This window comes from Protopterus annectens, chromosome 9.part0 (assembly GCF_019279795.1).
Source record: "Protopterus annectens isolate FY-2018-M chromosome 9.part0, PAN1.0, whole genome shotgun sequence".
Lineage (NCBI taxonomy): Eukaryota > Metazoa > Chordata > Ceratodontiformes > Protopteridae > Protopterus > Protopterus annectens.
Window position 1 is genome coordinate 1,611,741,273 of NC_056743.1, and position 13,455 is coordinate 1,611,754,727.

Here is a 13,455-nt window from a genome sequence, read left to right on the forward strand (position 1 = left end):
ATTAGTACCAATGGGTTCAGTGTCCACAGAAGTTAGACCATTGGTCCTAATATGAAAGGTGCAAGAAAGTCTTATGGATGAGAAATTCCCAGTGCAAAAACAAGACACAGGGAATGCACATCAGAAGCAAAGTTGTGGATCTATCTCAAACCACCCTAGACACCAAGGAGGAGAAGAGAACACCCATCTCAATGCACAAGCCTCAAAGGGCTCTGAACAGACCCTGCTGACCTCATAGAAAGAGCAGAAGAAGAACATGAATCCAAATATCTAAATAACTCTCACTCTGAGGAGAAGCTTCCTATCTTCCTCCTCAAAGTGAGGTCAGAAACATTTGGGAGGTTAAAAAGCAGTACAACTGAAGAAGATGTTCAAGATATCTTGGCAGCAGTAATAACTAGTTTAGTGGGTCAAACATCTCTCCTAGCCACTTGTGGTGAAGAAGGCATGTCTGATTCCTTAGGTCCTGGTTCTTCCAGCTTTCTTGTCTCTTCTTTTCTTCCCTCTCTCTTATTTGCTTTCCTAAGAAGGAAGCCAGCCTTTCAATGTTAACTTGCTTTTAGGCAAGATCTCACAGTCTGAATTGAACTGAACTGCTCCAGACACACTGCACATGAATTATGCATGTCCGGGGGGTCTTGTGCCTGCATTTGGAGCACTTTGTAAATCCAAAGGGTAAACCATTATTTATATCTCCTAATAACAGTGAAAATGCTGCCCACAAGGGAAAGCAAGCCCAGCAGTAACAACAAAAACAAAGACAGTTCACCAGTAACAGGTCAGTAATTCCACAACAATTCTAGATTTCACAATTAACATATGAAAGTTATGAACTTATCAGAATAAAAGATCCATGCTGTCCCATTTTCATCAGGATCGACATTTGGGTTGTCGGACCCAAGTGAATCTGATCTCGGCACTTATACCAGGCATTGGATCCGAGAGCTCTGACTCCTCCCCTACCCACAGTTACTTCATTCTAATGGATTTACCTCAGACTGAGCTTGCAGAGTATTCTAATCATTAACAAAAAACTACAGAGTGGAAGAAAAGGGAGTCAACAAACATTCCACACTACGGGAGGAGATGTGGAACAACCAGAAGGGCCTTGGCTAAGGTGTATTTGAACCCTAGAAGATGTGGAATGGCAATTTGTAAGGGGAAAGGAGGAAGGGATGTTGAACCAGATGAAAATGGGATAACACTGATCTATTGTTATGGTAAGTACTTAACTTTCATATTTTTGTCTGATTCAACATTTGGGATAGATTCCCAAGCTGTCTGAAAAGGGTCTGGGTAGACACAAGGAAGGACACTCCTGAGAATGGCAGAGACAAAGGATGCACGAGCTCTTGATTGCACATCCAGTTTATAATGAGACACAGAAGTGTGAGCTGTTGACCAAGCTGTTGCTGTGCAGATTTCACTGATAGGAACGCTTTTTGCAAATGCTTTTGAAGTGGCCATTGTCTCACAGAGTGAGCCTTAGGCCTTAAATGGAAAGACAACACACATGTTTTTTTAACAAAGGAAATGCAATCTGCCAGCCACCTAGATACAGTGACTTTTGATACCTGTTGTCCTAGTTTTGTTTTGGAAAATGAGACAAATAGCTGCTTTGATTTCCTAGTATCTTCTGTACAATGTAAGTGAAATATGAGTTGTCTGTGGACACCTAAGATATGGAGAGTGTGTTCACCTTTGGTAGAAAAATTTGGAAAAAAATAGAGGTAAGTCAATGTGTTGATTCAAGTTTTTTTTTCAGATATCACCTTTGGAAGGAAGGAAGTATTCGTTCTTAGTGAAACTTTATCTTTGTGGAAAATAAGAAAGGGTGGCTTGCATGAAAGTGTTTGATGGCAATACAAAAATCATCTTCCAAGAAAGAAACTTTAAATTTACTAATGCTGCAGGTTGAAAAAAGGTTTTTGAGTCAATGACTGAAGCACAACTGTGATATCCCATGGTGGCAATGGCTCTCAAACAGGAGGTTTCAACAGGAAAGTTCCCTTAAGGAAAGCTTTAGCTACCCTAACTGATGCAATAGATGAAGCATTATGTCCTGTGTGAAAGTTTGAGATTGTGGCCATCTGGACTTTTATAGTACAGTAACTAGAACCTCACAGAAAAAGTTCTGAAAGAAATTCTAGTTTAACTGGAAGAGTGGCTGAGAAAGGGTCCAAGTCCTTTGAGTAAGCCCAAATAGAAAATCTTTTCCATTTGCAGTCTTTTTTGGTTGATTGGTTTTGAGAAGCAGAAATTATATGGACTACTGGAAGGAAAGCCTGGCATCTCTGGCTTTCACTAGAATTGGAGAAACCATGCATTTAGTTTTAGAGTCTTAAGGTCTAGTAGAGGCATCCTGGATGGGTGACTAAGTAGATCCAGGCTGGGATCCAGTACCCATGGTGGGTGCAGTAAGTGAGACCAAAGGAAGGGGAACCATACCTGCCGAGGTCAAAACAGGGCAATGAGGATTATTCTAGTCTTGCACATTGTTGCTTTCTGAATTAATTTTGTGAGAAGTGGTGTTGGTGGAAAGGCGGACAGGAGACCTGGGGGGCTAAATGTGAACTACAGCATCTCTCAGTGACTGTCCTTGTGGAGGGATGAGGATAGAGTAACTGATGCATTTCTCATTTAGGTAGGAAGCATAGTGGCCACAGCAAGGTTGGTCTAAGTGACTGAAAATCTCTGCCGCCACTGTTTGTTTCAGAGACCACTCATGAGGTAATAGGATACTCCTGATCACACTGTCTGCTAGTATATTGGCATCAGGAATGTGCATTGCTACCAGAAAGTGGTGGGAAGACATCACCTATAGCCAGACTCCCATGGCCTCCGGCAAAGAAAATATGAAAGTGTTACTCCTGCTTCTTGATGCACCATACCACTGACATATTGTCAGTCTGCATGGAAATCACACTCATGGGTAGGAAATCCAGAAAAGCCTCAAAAACTAGGAAGACTGCTCTCATCTCAAGACACTGATGTGAAGTTTGGCCTCTAAAGATGACCAGGACCTTGCACTGTCAGAATGCCCCACCCTAGAAAAAAGGCATTGCTGGTGACTTCGTCCCAGGGAATAAGTGGGCAAAAGCGGTCTGGACACTACTACCCGACAACGATACCACGTCGTGCCGGCAACCGTCCGTCCGTCCGATTTGCGCTGAGGATCCCTGACTGATCAGGAGAATCCTCGGAAGAGGGGTTCTTCCCAGTGGGGAAACCTGAGGCGGAGGATCTCTGGGTCCGGGAGCAAGAGAGATAGCAGATATATCGACAGGCACCGTAGAGGGAGGAGCTAAGGGAACAGACTGCTGGCTGAGTCCAGTGGCCAGCACACTCTTCATCACCTCGAAGGCTCCCCTCCCAGGGAGGTCCGAGAGAACCCGTTCTGAAGAAACCAGAACTCCAGGGCCCACTGAAAGGGAAGGCTCCGAGACAGATGTCGGAGCCGAGCTCACCAAGGCCGAGGCTCCAAGGGGAAGAGTGGGGTCGGACAAGGGTCCGATGCCACTCACCCCCTCGGAGGAGACCAGGGAAGCCCGCCCACCGAATCCCTCTAAGGAAGGTCTCAAAGAGGAGATAAGAGTAGAGGCTGAGGGAGCAGAAGGGGGGGGGGGTATCTGTCCCTCAGCCATAGCAGAAACTATCCCCGAAGACTCCAGCTCCAAACTCTGAGGTAGAGTTGAAGGAGGAACTGCAAGGGGGTGTGGACTAATAGTCGTCTGTTGAGATGGACTATGTAGCATCTGGGCCAGTGCCTGTGATTTTAATAATCTACTGACCACCCTCTCTAAATCATGGTCAGAAAGCTTGGATGACCTAGATGATCGGCTCCGATGGCTCCGTTCTGAGAGGAGAGGTGAGGCCGGAGCCGAGAGTATCGGTTCCAAGGAAGGGGACCTGGACCTCTTCCTCGAAGGAACCATCGGAGCCGACGAAACCGTGGATGCAGTCGGAGCCGACGACTTTTCAGCACTGACAGAAGGTCTCGATGCATCGGCTCTGGCCGGAGCTGATACAGACATAAAGGTAAGGGTGTCGGAGCCGGTCGGCACTGACACCGAAGCCTGAGCCACATGGTGGTCGGAACCAATCGGAGCCGACACCGATGTGACCAAACCAGTATCGGCACCGATAGCCATCGGTGCCGAAGGTTTGTGCAAACCAGGATCGGCTCCAGCCGGAGCCGATCTCGACTCTGAAAGAGTCGGAACCGAGGCCGCAGGCTTAGACACAGAAGCCTGGGCCTTGGAAGACTTGGAAGTCTTACTCGGAGCCAACTTAGCCAGAGAGCCCTCCGGTTTAAGTAGGCCCCTCAAAATCAATTTGTTTCTCCTCTCCTGCAGGACTCTCTGGCTAAAGGAATGACAAATCGCACAGGAGTCCTGCAGGTGGAGAGGTCCCAGGCAGTATAAGCAAGAAGTGTGACCGTCTGTCAGAGACATCTTCTGACAGCATGAGTCACACTTCTTAAAGCCTGAGACCCTTTCCTTGGACATGGTTGCAGAAACACACACACAACACAGTCCCAAGAAACAGTTATCCCAAAAATAATCAGATAACTAACCTCTCACACACACACACCCTAACAAGGGGGGGGATGGGAGGGGAGAAGGCCTGACTAAAAAAAATTAAGGAATGAGGGATTTTCTAGTCAGAAAGGGACTTAATCTAAACTAAAAATGTTAAATATAAAGTTTTAAGGTGAAAAAGGGGCAAAAACAGTAATATATAAATCACTTACCAGGAGCTGGCAAAAGGAGGACCTCATCAGCGAAGCGACAAACGAGATCTGGGTACTTACCGCCTTGCATCATGGGATATGGGGCTGCCTCGAGCTGGTAAAAGTGACTCTCGAGCTTAGCAAAGTGCCGAGTCGGAGCCGAGGATCGGCTCCGAACCCATCAAGCAAGAATGAAGGCGAGATTGACAACTTAACATCTATTGTTATGGTAAGTACTTAACTTTCATATTTTTGTCTGATTCAACATTTGGGATAGATTCCCAAGCTGTCTGAAAAGGGTCTGGGTAGACACAAGGAAGGACACTCCTGAGAATGGCAGAGACAAAGGATGCACGAGCTCTTGATTGCACATCCAGTTTATAATGAGACACAGAAGTGTGAGCTGTTCACCAAGCTGTTGCTGTGCAGATTTCACTGATAGGAACGCTTTTTGCAAATGTTTTTGAAGTGGCCATTGTCTCACAGAGTGAGCCTTAGGCCTTAAATGGAAAGACAACACACATGTTTTTTTAACAAAGGAAATGCAATCTGCCAGCCACCTAGATACAGTGACTTTTGATACCTGTTGTCCTAGTTTTGTTTTGGAAAATGAGACAAATAGCTGCTTTGATTTCCTAGTATCTTCTGTACAATGTAAGTGAAATACGAGTTGTCTGTGGACACCTAAGATATGGAGAGTGTGTTCACCTTTGGTAGAAAAATTTGGAAAAAAATAGAGGTAAGTCAATGTGTTGATTTAAATTTTTTTTTCAGATATCACCTTTGGAAGGAAGGAAGTATTCGTTCTTAGTGAAACTTTATCTTTGTGGAAAATAAGAAAGGGTGGCTTGCATGATGGCAATATAAAAATCATCTTCCAAGAAAGAAACTTTAAATTTACTAATGCTGCAGGTTGAAAAAAGGTTTTTGAGTCAATGACTGAAGCACAACTGTGATATCCCATGGTGGCAATGGCTCTCAAACAGGAGGTTTCAACAGGAAAGTTCCCTTAAGGAAAGCTTTAGCTACCCTAACTGATGCAATAGATGAAGCATTATGTCCTGTGTGAAAGTTTGAGATTGTGGCCATCTGGACTTTTATAGTATAGTAACTAGAACCTCACAGAAAAAGTTCTGAAAGAAATTCTAGTTTAACTGGAAGAGTGGCTGAGAAAGGGTCCAAGTCCTTTGAGGAAGCCCAAATAGAAAATCTTTTCCATTTGCTCTTGTAAGTCTTTTTTGGTTGATTGGTTTTGAGAAGCAGAAATTATATGGACTACTGGAAGGAAAGCCTGGCATTTCTGGCTTTCATTAGAATTGGAGAAACCATGCATTTAGTTTTAGAGTCTTAAGGTCTAGTAAAGGCATCCTGGATGGGTGACTAAGTAGATCCAGGCTGGGATCCAGTACCCATGGTGGGTGCAGTAAGTGAGACCAAAGGAAGGGGAACCATACCTGCCGAGGTCAAAACAGGGCAATGAGGATTATTCTAGTCTTGCACATTGTTGCTTTCTGAATTAATTTTGTGAGAAGTGGTGTTGGTGGAAAGGCGGACAGGAGACCTGGGGGGCTAAATGTGAACTACAGCATCTCTCAGTGACTGTCCTTGTGGAGGGATGAGGATAGAGTAACTGATGCATTTCTCATTTAGGTAGGAAGCATAGTGGCCACAGCACGGTTGGTCTGAGTGACTGAAAATCTCTGCCGCCACTGTTTGTTTCAGAGACCACTCATGAGGTAATAGGATACTCCTGATCACACTGTCTGCTAGTATATTGGCATCCCAGGAATGTGCATTGCTACCAGAAAGTGGTGGGAAGACATCACCTATAGCCAGACTCCCATGGCCTCCCGGCAAAGAAAATATGAAAGTGTTACTCCCTGCTTCTTGATGCACCATACCACTGACATATTGTCAGTCTGCATGGAAATCACACTCATGGGTAGGAAATCCAGAAAAGCCTCAAAAACTAGGAAGACTGCTCTCATCTCCAAGACACTGATGTGAAGTTTGGCCTCTAAAGATGACCAGGACCCTTGCACTGTCTTCCCCTCAGAATGCCCCCCACCCTAGAAAAGAGGCATTGTTGGTGACTGCGTCCCAGGGAATAAGTGGGCAAAAGGGTCTGGACACTACTACTTTGAAAGAAGTGATCCACCAACGTATATGGTTCTTGCATACTTCAGTAAGTCAGATTCTGGTGTGAAGAGGGATGAAATCTCTTTGACCTTTGGATGGGCAGTGTCCATTGCAGTGTCGTATCTTGCTAATGGGACTAATGTAGAAGCCATCAGACCTTACAGACAGAGCATTAGTCTTGCTTGGGCATGGATGTCAAATTACTTGAAAGGCTACGAGTCTTAACGATCAGACTCTTGCAATGGGGAGTTTTGCAATTTGTTGAACCATGTCCATCTGGCATCCTATAAATTCTATTTTCTGCATGGATGGAAGTTTGCTGTTCATGTGTTTGACTGTTATCTCCAGTGGGTCTGTAAGACTGAGAAGGGATGTCTGGTGTTGTAATAGCAGATTCTTGGAAGTAGCAGTTAGGAGCCAATCATCAAAGTACGGAAAGACTTGGACTCCTACAGTTGTGGCTGAGCTGCTATCACTGCAATAATCTTGGTGAACACCTGCGAGACTGTGGTGTGACTGACTGGCAGTGCTATGAAGTGGTAGTGATTGTCTCCCAGATGGAAATGGAGAAATCTCCTGGATTGCCTTTAGATCTTGATGTGATAGTAGGTTTCCTGGAGATTGACAGAGTACATCCATTTGTCCTTCCTCAATACAGGCAGTATGGACTGTACCATAACCATCTGGCACTTTGTCCATTTGACATATTTATTTAGGTGGCTGAGATCCAAAATTGGTATGAGGTACCCTTTCTTCTTCTGAACTAAAAAGAACTTGGAACTGGTCTGTGGGGACTGGCTAGATGACTCTTTTGGTTAGCAGCTATAACTCTTCTGTTGTTGCAGGTTCCAACTGATCAGCTGGTGTATCAGGAATCTTTGATCTTTTCTTTGGAGTTGACAAAAAGGGTATGGTATAGCCTCTGGTGATTATCTTTAGTACCCATGAATCAGAAGTTGTGGTTTACCAGGCTAAAGAGTGTAAGGTTAAGCATCCCTTGACTGCCTCCAGAGTGTAGAAGTCAGGCCACCATTCAGGGATGCTGGAAAGGTTTCTAAGTGAAGGAACCACAGAAACCTTGGTTCTGCAGTCCACTTCTGCCTCTTGGCCAGCGTTCACTTGAACTACCTATGCCTTAGCCACAGGGAAGTTTATCCCCAGGAGTGTCATGGTGAAAGCTCTGTGAATTTTTGAACCATATTTTCCTGTCTCCTCTATGATTCATAGAAAAGGATCTTTGTTGAGTAGAAAAATGGATTTCCATGGCAGACAGGGTCTTACCATCTTTATTGCTCCTGGTAAGCATTTCCTTTATCTTAGGTCCAAACAAGGTGGGACCATCATGGGGGCATTTATAGCCACATTCAGGCATGGCAAAGCATGGTAATACCTGTGATGGCCACTCTTGATATGCCATCATCCTCATTTGATATAAGTCACATGGCCACATTTGATGTAGATTGTCAGGCAGACAAAAGGGCATCCAACAGATTTTGGATGTCTGAAGGTAAGCTATCTGAAAGAGACTTGGAAAGCTCCTTGATCAAGTCTCTTTTTAAACCTGTCAAATATGCTAAGTAGTTCAGCTTTTGAAGTGGTCACTGATATATAAGTCTATTTCCCTAGTCTGTCCAACGCCCATTATTCCCTGTTAGGAGACTAGATAGAGGAATGTTCCTCAGACAGGTCCTTCAGAAGGAACAGGAGGGACTCTGTGGCAATGCTTCCTATTCTTTGTGGCAATTAAGATTCTGTCTGTTTTTTAGGGATGGGCTCTGCCACAGCAAGATCCTTCCAAGTCTTTTGATCAACAAGATCTATTAAGGCATCAGGAGGTGGCACCACCCAGGACACCAAGTGGCCAGACCCAAAAGCTTCAAAGAACATGGACTAATCAGAATAAGAGGCTTTGGTGGATCACACCCCCACTTCGTCAATTCTGGTATGTCCCCAAAGGTGACATCCTTGGAGAAGGGGAACTTGGGGATCCTTCTCCTTCATCTAAAGCCATGTCTTCAGTGACGGACTCAGAAGAAGAGTCAATGTACTTCTGTTTGCATGTCCTGTTTTGCGGAAAATGTCTCAAGGGCTCTGACGGAGACACATCGGAATTGTAGAGTGAAGCTGAACATCAAACTGCCTTGAAGCTAACTGGCTCTGTCTATCTGTCCATGTTGACCTGAATGAAAAGAATGAGGCACAGGATCCATTAAGAGGATGGATCTGAACTCGGTGCAAGCACCTGTCTCTCTGGCCTGGCCAAAGTACTTATCATAGCCTAGAAAGCCAACTCGACTAATGAAGCCAAGGAGAAACTACCTCTTTCAGCTGACTCAGTAGGTTTCCCCAACTCCAACAGAGGTCAGTTCTAAGGAAGACCTTGGAGTTGAGCTGCCTAGTGTTAAAGCACTGAGGGAGAGAAATGTCTCTGAAAACTTCAGAGTTGACTCCACCATCAAAGCTCTAACCCATACACTCTGGATCTGGGACTCTTCTTGACCCAAATGCAATGGCATCAAAAAAGTAAGGGAAGAAGTCGAAGCAAAAGTCTCCAGAATTATGGGGTCCAACAATGGTGCAGTGAAAGGGTTCGGACCAATGACCGTTGGCTCTAGGAAAGAAGTTGGTGTTGGAAAGAGATGGGGCAAGGTCAAAGGATCCATTCCCAGCCCTCCTGTGAGGGATGGTGCCAGAAGCACCCCAAGATGAAATCTGTGTCCTTAAGAATTTTCTCATCATCTCACTGACATCCATCTAGGAAAGGCTTCAGGTGGATCAACCAGACCTCATTAAAGAAGCTACAGATACTGGTCTTCATGGTAGCTTGTGCTGGAGTATGGATGAATACAGCCTGGGGCTAATCTGCCCCGGGGAAAATTATTTTTTTGGAGAGGGAGTTCAGATCTTTGTTGCAGATGGATCTAACTATCTTGACAACTTAGGCACCAGATCCGGTAGAACAGATGGATCCAGGGACTTTTTTCGTTGACTTTTCTGCCTTTTTTCTCGTCCTATCTCTTCTCATCTGCTGCTTTTTCTCAGTATTTTTCCTTAGACCTTTATTTCTCCTTCCTCTTCCACCAGTAGAAGATGGGGATGGTTGTCTAGATTCAGAGGCCATGATAGACCCTGTTTGACAGGGAAGTAAAACCTTGAGGATCAGCTTTTCTTTCCTGACTTGGAGGTCTCTGGATTCAAAGGTAGCACAGATACTGCAGTTATTTTGATAATGAGAAGAACCTAAACAGTAGACACAAAGGGAATGTGGGTTTTGGAAAGGAATTTTGTAAACACAAGCCGAAGACTTTTTCAATTCAGTAGGGCTGTCAGACATCAAAACAACACACACAAGACAAAACTAACAAACTCTATTTAAAATAGTTTTAGGAAAAAAGAGCTTATAGGCTAATAATGGTGAAAAAAAAGTACAGCTGTGTAAAATCTTACCATAATAGTAGACGTCCTTGCCTTCACTACTGCAGTATTCACAACATATGGGATTCCCTGCCGTTGAAGTCCAACGTCCGGCCAGTCTACCAAAGCCTACTGCTGCTTTAAGGTGCACTGAATGTCAACCAAACACTCCTCGTGTAGCATAGAGAATAAAGGTAACATTCAGGCATACCATCCTCAGAACTGAATGCCCCAGTAGGAACACCAGTCAAAGGAAATCCAAGGGGTAATCTGTACATCCAGGAAGGTAAAGGACTAGGGGGATGGAGGGAGGGAGTGAATACTGCAGCAGTGAAGGTGAAGACATCTGCTGGTATGGTAAGATTTTACGCAACTGTATTATGTCTTTACATTCACTGCTGCAGTATTCGCAACATATGGGAACGTGCCAAAGCTCAAAAGGAAACTTGTGAGGAGGGAGGAGCAGACGTGCCCTCTAAAAACTCATGAAGAACGGTTCTAGAAAACCAGCCCTAGCTTTGGAAATACCATACAACTTGTAGTGCTTTGTAAAAGTATGCACTGAAGTCCAGATGGCTGCTTCTAAAATAGAATTAGTATCTAAGCACTTGAAAAAAAACAGGTCTAACAGAATGAGCCTTTACAGAAGAAGAAAGGCTCTTGCCATGAAAAGTGATACAAAAAGAAATAGCCTTTGAAATCCAAGAAGTAGTAGTTTGCGTGGATACAGCTAATCCTAATGACCTAGGATGAAAAGAAACAAACAACTGATCAGATTTTCTAATATCCTGAGTCTTATCCAAATAAAATCAGAATTGTCTATGCGCATCCAAATTATGCAGCACCCTCTCACTGTCAGATTGCAGACAGGAGAAAAAGGTAGGCAAATTAATAGACTGATTAAGTGACAACTCATAAACCATCTTAGGCATAAAGGAAGGATTAGTGTGCAAGGACACCCTGTCCTCATGAAATATCAAAAAAGGAGGACAAGCCATAAAGACTTGCAACTCAGACACCCATCTGGCAGAAGTAAGAGCTAACAAAAGAAAAAATCTTCCAAGAACAATGTTGCAAGGAAGCTGAAGAAGCAGGCTCAAAAGGAGCCTAAGTCAACTTCTCCAAAACAAAATTAAGATCCCAAGGAGGAGGAACAGGCTTCCTGGGAGGTCTAATATTAAGGACGCCTTTAAGAAATTGTTTAGCCTCAAATCTAGAAGCTAAAGGAGGAGTTAAAGGCAGACAATCAGAAATAGCTGATAAGGATTCTATCTCATGTTGTCGAATTGGAAAAAGAGCAAACGGCTACAATATCGAAAATGCAGTTCATCTAAGTCATTCTTGTGGGGGACTCTGCCCCCCGCTAATTATATATACCAACTCTGAGATCACACTACAGTGAGGAAAGGGCAAATATTCCAATCCACACTGTACCGCGACCCCACAAAACACATTTCGATGAATGGCGTTTTTGATACTGTAGCCGTTCGCTCTTTTTCCAATTCAACAACGTGATATAGACCCGCTGATAAGTGGGCCTTGATAGAAGAATAAACCAAACTAGCAAAAAGCAACTCACACAAATAAGAGAAAACCAAAGGAACATCCACAGTAAGTGGGTCCAGGTTACAAGAGAGATACCAAATAGAAAACCTCTTCCATTTGGATAAGTAGGATTTCCTAGTAGTATTAGGTTTCCTGACTTCCTTCAGGAAATTCAGCAGGTCCTCAGAGAAAAGGTGTCTATGAAGAATCAAAATCCTATCATCTACAATGTCAGCTGAAGCATGGACAAGTAGGGATGGATGAGGTATCCCTTTCCTTGTGTGAGTAGATCCACCCTGTGAGGAAACTTGTGATGATTGCCCTTGGCTAGATGCAGAAGTAGAGGGACCAGTGCTGTCATGGCCAAAAGGGAGTCCCCAAAAAAGATTCTGAAGCATCCTGTTGAATCTTGAACAGGACTTTTGGAATGAGAGGTATGGGAAGGGAAAGCATAAAGAAAAATCCCCTTCCAAGAAAATGAGAGGGCACCCACCTTCCACACCAGAGGACCGGAGACTCTGGTACAAAACAGAGGAAATTCTCTGTTCAGAGGGGAGGCAAATAGATCTACTTGGAGGAGCACCCCACTAGTGGACAATGTCCAGAAAAGCATCCTTGTGAAGCATCCATTCATGGAATTGAGCTAAGGACCTGCTCAGAGCGTCTGCCACAATGTTCTGCTATCAAGGGATATAAACTGCCTGAAGAATCACTTGAAATGCGACAGCAAGATCCCATACCAGAAGTGCCAACCAAAAAAAAAAAAAAAAACAACGAGATCTTGTTCCTCCCTGTTTATTGATATACCACTTCATTGTGGAATTGTCTGTGAATACCTTGAGAGGGCCCGGACAGAAAAGAGAATGAATGACTTGAATAGCCAGCATAAGAGCTCTCATCTATTTGACAATGATGAGCTCTTTCTGCTAACAAGGCAATCACAACCCCTGTACCTTTAGGGAGCAAAATGTTCCCCATCTCACATCCGAAGCATCTGTGAACAGGGAAGAGGGGGATGAAAAGGGAGTCCTGGATTTAGAAACAACTGGTGAATCCATCAGTGAAGTTCCTTTTTAAGGCAAGGAGGAAGAGGAATTACAAAATCTAGAGGATGTGCATGTTGAAGCCACACTGACTTCAGAAACCACTGAAACTGTCTCATGTGAATTTTGGCCAGAGAGAGCATCAGAATGGTGGATGCCATGAAACCTAGAGCTCTCAGAAACTCCCTGGCTGAAACGGAGGCCAGAGGAAGAAGTGTTTGAAAATAAGAAATGAGAGTTAAAGCCTCTGGAGGAGGCAGGGATGCTAGCACTAGCACCTTCTGAATCCTGCAACCCAGAAAGACATGATCCTGAGAAGAAGTCAGAGAAGACTTTTTGAAGTTAATTCTGAACCCCAAGCTGTGAAGAAGGGAAATGGTAAAATGAAGATTTTGCAAAAGGATCTCTGGAGAGGATGCCTGAATCAGCGGGTCATCCAAGTAAGGAAATACGTGGATCCCTTGAAGCCTGCAAAAAGCAGTCACAGGAGCAAGGCATTTGGTGAACACTCTTGGGCTAGTAAAAAGGCCAAAGGGCAAAGCAGAGAACTAAAAATGACATGAAGCAGCAGAGAAATGCAAA